Raw genomic sequence first — 408 nt, forward strand, 5'->3', positions numbered from 1 at the left:
ATATTTATATATATATATATATATATATATATATATACAAAACAGGGAAATGAAAATTGTTTTTTGTTGTTATTTATTTTTCATTACACGGGTTTCATTTTCCAAAGAAATGTAAGGAATTTCCAATTAGAGAAATTGTCAGAGAGAAAATTTTTTTTACAGTTTTTCTAATAGGAAATTCTGTACATGCCTCTATAACTTTGTGATTCCTACTGGAAAATGGAACATGTGTAATGGAGAATAAATAATACAAAAAAGAAAATTCCCATTTTCCTGTCTTGTTTATTCAACAACTTTGGAAATAATATTTCCATTATTTTCTATTTCAATAAATGTTTTGATCTATATACAACAATAATAATGGATACATATTGATTGTCATAATGAAATAAGCAGATGTGAATCAAG

The sequence above is a fragment of the Octopus bimaculoides genome, chromosome 12 (genome assembly GCF_001194135.2).
Source record: "Octopus bimaculoides isolate UCB-OBI-ISO-001 chromosome 12, ASM119413v2, whole genome shotgun sequence".
In the NCBI taxonomy this organism is placed as follows: Eukaryota; Metazoa; Mollusca; class Cephalopoda; order Octopoda; family Octopodidae; genus Octopus; species Octopus bimaculoides.